The following is a 7,563-nucleotide window of genomic DNA, read 5'->3' as shown; positions in this document are numbered from 1 at the left end:
GTTAAACAACTCTGAACTCCACATCTCTTCCAAACGGCATTAAAATCGTCTTGTTAAGCTACTGTTACCTCCACGTCTCTTCCACGGGGCATTGATATTGTCTTTTTATTCCACTGCGACCTCCACCACTCTTTCAAGGGGCATTAAAACCGTCTTTGTTAAGCTACTGTGACCTCCACTTCTCTTACACGAGGCATTGATATTGTCTTTTTATTCCACTGCGACCTCCAGCAATCTTCCAAAGGGCATTAAAACCGTCTTGTTAAGCTACTGTGACCATCAAGTCTCTTCCACGGGGCATTGATATTGTCTTTTTCTTCCACTGCAACCTCCACCACTCTTCCAAGGGGCATTAAAACCATCTTGTTAAGCTTTTGTGACCTTCACGTCTCTTCCACAGGGCATTGATATTGTCTTATTATTCCACTGCGACCTCCACCACTCTTCCAAGGGGCATTAAATCCATCTTGATAAGCTACTGTGACCTCCACGTCTCTTCCACGGGGGATTGATATTTTCTTTTTATTCAACTGCGACCTCCACCACTCTTCGAAGGGGCAATAAAACCATCTTGTTAAGCTACTGTGACCTCCACGTCTCTTCCACGGGGCATTGATATTGTCTTTTTATTCAACTGCGACCTCCACCACTCTTCCAAGGGGCATTAAAACCGTCTTGTTAAGCTATTGTGACTTCCAGGTCTCTTTCAAGGGGCATTAAAACCATCTTGTTTACCACTCTGAACTCCACGTCTCTTCCAAGGGGCATTAAAACACTCTTGTTAAACTGCTGTGACTTCCACGTCTCTTCCAAGGGGCATTACAACCATCTTGTTAAACCACTCTGAACTCCACATCTCTTCCAAGGGCATTAAAGCAATCTTGATAAACCACTCTGAACTCCATGTCTCTTAAAAGGGGCATTAAAACCGCATTGTTAAGCTACTGTGACCTCCACGTCTCTACCAAGGGGCATTAAAACCGTCTTGTTAACCACTCTGAACTCCACGTCTCTTCCAAGGGGCATTAAAACCGTCTTGTCAAGCTACTGTGACCTCCACGTCTCTACCAAGGAGCATTAAAACCGTCTTGTTAAACCAGTCTGAACTCCACGTCTCTTCCAAGGGGCATTAAAACCGTCTTGTTTACCACTCTGAACTCCACGTCTCTTCCAAGGGGCATTAAAACCGTCTTGTTAAACCAGTCTGAACTCCACGTCTCTTCCAAGGGGCATTAAAATCATCATGTTAAACCACTCTGAACTCCACGTCTCTTCCAAGGGGCATTAAAACCGTCTTGTTAAGCTACTGTGACCTCCACGTGTCTTCCAAGGGGCATTAAAACCGTCTTGTTAAACCACTCTGAACTCCATGTCTCTTCGAAGGGGCATTAAAACCGTCTTGTTAAACCACTGTGAAAGCAACGTCTCTTCCAAGGGGCATTAAAACCGTCTTGTTAAGCTACTGTGACCTCCACGTCTCTTCCAAGGGGCATTAAACCCGTCTTGTTAAACCACTCTGAACTTCACGTCTCTTACAAGGAGCAATAAAACCGTCTTGTTAAACCACTCTGAACTCCACGTCTCTTCCAAGGGGCATTAAAACCGTCTTGTTAAACCAATCTGATCTCAAAGTCTTTTCCAAGGGGCATTAAAACGGTCATGTTAAACCACACTGAACTCCACGTCTCTTCCAAGGGGCATTAAAACCATCTTGTTAAGCTACTGTGACCTCCATGTCTCTTCCAAGGGGCATTAAAACCGTCTTGTTAAGCTACTGTGACCTCCACGTCTCTTCCAAGGGGCAATAAAACCGTCTTGTTAAGCTACTGTGACCTCCACGTCTCTTCCAAGGGGCTTTAAAACCATCTTGTTCAACCAATCTGAACTCCACGTCTCTTCCAAAGGCATTAAAACCGTCTTGTTATGCTACTGTGACCTCCACGTCTTTTCCATGGGGCATTAGAACCGTCTTGTTAAACCACTCTGAACTCCACGTCTTTTCCAAGGGGCATTAAAACCGTCTTGTTAAAACACTCTGACCTCAACGTCTCTTCCAAGGGGCATTAAAACCGTCTTGTTAAACCACTCTGTACTGCACGTCTCTTCCAAGGGGCATTAAAACCGTCTTGTTAAACCACTCTGAACTCCACGTCTCTTCCAAGGGGCATTAAAACCGTCTTGTTAAACCACTCTGACCTCAACGTCTCTTCCAAGGGGCATTAAAACCGTCTTGTTAAACCACCCTGAACTCCAAGTCTCTTCCAGGGGCATTAAAACTGTCTTGTTAAGCTACTGTGACCTCCACGTCTCTTCCAAGGGGCATTAAAACTGTCTTGTCAAACCACTCTGTACTGCACGTCTCTTCCAAGGGGCATTAAAACCGTCTTTTTAAACCACTCTGACCTACACGTCTCTTCCTAAGGGCATTAAAACCGTCTTTTAAACCACTCTGAACTCCACGTCTCTTCCAAGGGGCATTAAAACCATCTTGTTAAACCACTCTGACCTCCACGTCTCTTCCAAGGGGCATTAAAACCGTCTTGTTAACCACTCTGAACTCCATGTCTTGTCCAAGGGGCATTAAAACCGTCTTGTTAAGCTACTGTGATCTCCATGTCTCTTCCAAGGGGCATTAAAACCGTCTTGTTAAGATACTGTGACCTCCACGTCTCTTCCAAGGCGCATTAAAACCGTCTTGTTAAGCTACAGTGACCTCCTTGTCTCTTCCAAGGAGCATTAAAACCATCTTGTTAAATCACTCTGAACTCCACGTCTCTACCAAGGGGCATTAAAACCGCCTTGTTATGCTACTGTGACCTCCACGTCTCATCCAAGGGGCATTAGAACCGTCTTGTTAAACCACGCTGAACTCCATGTCTCTTCCAAGGGTCATTAAAACCGTCTTGTTAAACCACTCTGACCTCCACGTCTCTACCAAGGGGCATTAAAACCGTCTTGTCAAGCTACTGTGACCTCCACGTCTTTTCCAAGGGGCATTAAAACCATCTTGTTAAGCTACTGTGACCTCCACGTCTATTCCAAGGGGCTTTAAAACTGTCTAATTAAACCACTCTGAACTCCACGGCTCTTCCAAGGGGCATTAAAACCGTCTTGTTATGCTACTGTGACCTCCACGTCTCTTCCAAGGGGTATTAGAACTGTCTTGTTAAACCACTCTGAGCTCCACGTCTCTTCCAAGGGGAATTAAAACCGTCTTGTTAAACCACTCTGAGCTCCACGTCTCTTCCAAGGGGAATTAAAACCGTCTTGTTAAACCACTCTGAACTCCACGTCTCTGCCAAGGGGCATTAAACCCGTATTGTTAAACCACTCTGAACTCTACGTCTCTTCCAAGGGGCATTAAAACCGTCTTGTTAAGCTACTGTGACCTCCTCGTCTCTTCCAAGGGGCATTAAAACCGTCTTGTTAAGCTACTGTGACCTCCGCGTCTCTTCCAAGGAGCATTAAAACCATCTTGTTAAATCTCTCTGAACTCCACGTCTCTTCCAAGGATCATTAAAATCATCTTGTTAAGCTACTGTGACCTCCACGTCTCTTTCTCGGGGCATTGATATTGTCTTTTTATTCCACGGCGACCTCCACCACTCTTTCAAGGGGCATTAAAACCGTCTTGTTAAGCTACTGTGACCTCCACGTCTCTACCAAGGGGCATTAAAACCATCTTGTTAACCACTCTGAACTCCACGTCTCTTCCAATGGGCATTAAAACCTTCTTGTCAAGCTACTGTGACCTCCACGTCTCGACCAAGGGGCATTAAAACCGTCTTGTTAAACCAGTCTGAACTCTACGTCTCTTCCAAGGAGCATTAAAACCGTCTTGTTTACCACTCTGAACTCCACGGCTCTTCCAAGGGGCATTTAAACTGTCTTGTTAAGCTACTGTGACCTCCACGTCTCTTCCTAGGGGCATTAAAACCGCCTTTTTAAACTACTCTGAACTCCACGTCTCTTCCAAGGGGCATTAAAACCGCCTTGTTAAACTACTCTGAACTCCACGTCTCTTCCAAGGGGCATTAAAACCGTCTTGTTAAGCTACTGTGACCTCCACGTCTCTACCAAGGGGCATTACAACCGTCTTGTTAAACCAGTCTGAACTCCACGTCTCTTCCAAGGGGCATTAAACCGTCTTGTTAACCACTCTGAACTCCACGTCTCTTCCAATGGGCATTAAAACCGTCTTGTTAAGCTACTCTGACCTCCACGTATCTTCCAAGGGGCATTAAAACCGTCTTGTTAACCACTCTGAACTGCATGTCTCTTCCTAGTGGCATTAAAACCGTCTTGTTAAGCTACTGTGACCTCCAAGTCTCTTCCAAGGAGCATTAAAACCATCATGTTAAACCACTCTGAACTCCACGTCTCTTCCAAGGGGCATTAAAACTGTCTTGTTATGCTGCTGTGTCCTCCACGTCTTTTCCACGGGGCATTAGAACCATCTTGTTAAGCTACTGTGACCTCCACGTCTCTTCCACGGGGCATTGATATTGTCTTTTTATTCCACTGTGACCTCCACCACTCTTTCAAGGGGCATTAAAACCGTATTGTTATGCTACTGTGACCTCCACTTCTCTTCCAAGGGGCATTAAAACCGTCTTGTTAACCACTCTGAACTCCACGTCTCTTCCAAGGGCCATTAAAACACTCTTGTTAAACTACTGTGACATCCACGTCTCTTCCACGGGGCATTGATATTGTCTTTTTATTCAACTGCGACCTCCACCACTCTTCCAAGGGCTATTAAAAACGTCTTGTTAAGCTATTGTGACTTCCACGTCTCTTCCAAGGGGGAATTAAAACCGTCTTGTTAACCACTCTGAACTCCACGTCTCTTTCAAGGGGCATTAAAACACTCTTGTTAAACTACTGTGACTTCCACGTCTCTTCCAAGGGGTATTACAACCGTCTTCTTAAACCACTCTGAACTCCACATCTCTTCCAAGGGCATTAAAGCAATCTTGTTAAACCACTCTGAACTCCATGTCTCTTCCAAGGGCCATTAAAACCGTCTTGTTAAGCTACTGTGACCTCCACGTCTCTACCAAGGGGAATTAAAACCGTCTTGCTAACCACTCTGAACTCCACGTCTCTTCCAATGGGCATTAAAACCGTCTTGTTAAGCTACTGTGACCTCCACGTATCTTCCAAGGGACATTAAAACCGTCTTGTTAACCACTCTGAACTGCACGTCTCTTCCTAGTGGCATTAAAACCGACTTGTTAAGCTACTGTGACCTCCAAGTCTCTTCTAAGAGGCATTAAAACCGTCTTGTTAAACAACTCTGAACTCCATGTCTCTTCCAAGGGGCATTAAAACCGTCTTGTTGAACCACTCTGAAAGCAACGTCTGTTCCAAGGGGCATTAAAACTGTCTTGTTAAGCTACTGTGACCTCCACGTCTCTTCCAAGGGGCATTAAACCCGTCTTGTTAAACCACTCTGAACTTCACGTCTCTTACAAGGAGCATTAAAACCGTCTTGTTAAACCACTCTGAACTCCACGTCTCTTCCAAGGGGCATTAAAACCGTCTTGTTAAACCGCTCTGATCTCAAAGTCTTTTCCAAGGGGCATTAAAACCGTCATGTTAAACCACACTGAACTCCACGTCTCTTCCAAGGGGCATTAAAACCATCTTGTTAAGCTACTGTGACCTCCATGTCTCTTCCAAGGGGCATTAAAACCGTCTTGTTAAGCTACTGTGACCTCCACGTCTCTTCCAAGGGGCAAAAAAACTGTCTTGTTAAGCTATTGTAACCTCCACGTCTCTTCCAAGGGGCTTTAAAACCATCTTGTTCAACCACTCTGAACTCCACGTCTCTTCCAAAGGCATTAAAACCGTCTTGTTATGCTACTGTGACCTCCACGTCTTTTCCACGGGGCATTAGAACCATCTTGTTAACCCACTCTGAACTCCACGTCTCTTCCAAGGGGCATTAAAACCGTCTTGTTAAACCACTCTGACCTCAACGTCTCTTCCAAGGGGCATTAAAACCGTCTTGTTAAACCACCCTGAACTCCAAGTCTCTTCCAGGGGCATTAAAACTGTCTTGTTAAGCTACTGTGACCTCCACGTCTCTTCCAAGGGGCATTAAAACCGTCTTGTCAAACCACTCTGTACTGCACGTCTCTTCCAAGGGGCATTAAAACCGTCTTGTTAAACCACTCTGACCTACACGTCTCTTCCAAAGGGCATTAAAACCGTCTTTTAAACCACTCTGAACTCCACGTCTCTTCCAAGGGGCATTAAAACCATCTTGTTAAACCACTCTGACCTCCACGTCTCTTCCAAGGGGCATTAAAACCGTCTTGTTAACCACTCTGAACTCCATGTCTTGTCCAAGGGGCAATAAAACCGTCTTGTTAAGCTACTGTGATCTCCATGTCTCTTCCAAGGGGCATTAAAACCGTCTTGTTAAGCTACTGTGACCTCCACGTCTCTTCCAAGGCACATTAAAACCGTCTTGTTAAGCTACTGTGACCTCCTTGTCTCTTCCAAGGAGCATTAAAACCATCTTGTTAAATCACTCTGAACTCCACGTCTCTACCAAGGGGCATTAAAACCGCCTTGTTATGCTACTGTGACCTCCACGTCTCATCCAAGGAGCATTAGAACCGTCTTGTTAAACCACGCTGAACTCCATGTCTCTTCCAAGGGTCATTAAAACCGTCTTGTTAAACCACTCTGACCTCCACGTCTCTACCAAGGGGCATTAAAACCGTCTTGTTAAGCTACTGTGACCTCCACGTCTTTTCCAAGGGGCATTAAAACCATCTTGTTAAGCTACTGTGACCTCCACGTCTCTTCCAAGGGGTATTAGAACCGTCTTATTAAACCACTCTGAGCTCCACGTCTCTTCCAAGGGGAATTAAAACCGTCTTGTTAAACCACTCTGACCTCCACGTCTCTTCCAAGGGGCATTAAAACCGTCATGTTAAACCACTCTGAACTCCACGTCTCTTCCAAGGGGCATTAAAATCATCTTGTTAAGCTACTGTTACCTCCACGTCTCTTCCCAAGGGCATTGATATTGTCTTTTTATTCCACTGCTACCTCTACCACTCTTTCAATGTGCATTAAAACCGTCTTGTTAAGCAACTGTGACCTCCACGTCTCTTCCACGAGTCATTAAAATCGTCTTGTTAAACCACTCTGAACTCCACGTCTCTTCCAAGGGGCATTAAACCCGTATTGTTAAACCACTCTGAACTCTACGTCTCTTCCAAGGGGCATTAAAACCGTCTTGTTAAGCTACTGTGACCTCCTCGTCTCTTCCAAGGGGCATTAAAACCGTCTTTTTAAGCTACTGTGACCTCCACGTCTCTTCCAAGGCGCATTAAAACCATCTTGTTAAATCACTCTGAACTCCTCGTCTCTTCCAAGGGGCATTAAAATCATCTTGTTAAGCTACTGTGACCTCCACGTCTCTTTCTCGGGGCATTGATATTGTCTTTTTATTCCACTGCGACCTCCACCACTCTTTCAAGGGGCATTAAAACCATCTTGTTAAGCTACTGTGACCTCCACGTCTCTTCCACAAGGCATTGA

The sequence above is a fragment of the Phyllobates terribilis genome, unplaced genomic scaffold, assembly GCF_046119375.1.
Source record: "Phyllobates terribilis strain yellow unplaced genomic scaffold, ASM4611937v1 Scaffold_13__5_contigs__length_258822181, whole genome shotgun sequence".
Lineage (NCBI taxonomy): Eukaryota > Metazoa > Chordata > Amphibia > Anura > Dendrobatidae > Phyllobates > Phyllobates terribilis.
The sequence above is the reverse complement of the archived record's forward strand: the minus strand, read 5'-3'. Positions refer to the sequence as shown.